Raw genomic sequence first — 653 nt, forward strand, 5'->3', positions numbered from 1 at the left:
TGTCATTATAAGCCCTCCACAAGTGTGTAGTTTGAGAGTGATTTGCACAAGAAGGCAGTGAAATTCTATAAGTACCAAATTACACTGGTATCAACTGCATTGACATAGACAGGTCAAATCTTTTGTGTCATTTTATGATGTTTCTAGAAATAACACAAAGTGTTTAATTCCTTCATAGTTATTGATTACAGCCACAGTCTTCACAAGTGAAAAATTCATGATACTAAAAGGGCACAACTGTTTAATCAGGAATGATATTAGTTGGTGGTTCATCATCTAACTTGGGGGAATATTAATAGCCCAGATGAGAACACCTGTGCAGCCCTCATTATGGTAATTTTCCTTCCAAGTATTGATCCCTGGCAACATTTTCACCCAGTGTGGGGATGTACTAGGAAGTGATCAGCAGTGAATGACACAAGGCCCTGTTTCTGTTCATGATGTTGGGCGTTGCCTTTAGGTGCTCGGATTTGGCGCTTTGTGTGACAAGTTGGTCGAGAGGAGAGTATCACTGATGTGCAATTTTGTAGTGACCTTAATTTAAATGTATTTATAAAAGCAGAGTGTGTTTAAGACAGGAAGCAAGTGTAGTTCAGAATGTACCAGATGTTTATATGACTTGGAGAAATTGGAAAGAATGTAAAAACTATTTT

Source organism: Penaeus monodon, chromosome 30 (assembly GCF_015228065.2).
Source record: "Penaeus monodon isolate SGIC_2016 chromosome 30, NSTDA_Pmon_1, whole genome shotgun sequence".
In the NCBI taxonomy this organism is placed as follows: Eukaryota; Metazoa; Arthropoda; class Malacostraca; order Decapoda; family Penaeidae; genus Penaeus; species Penaeus monodon.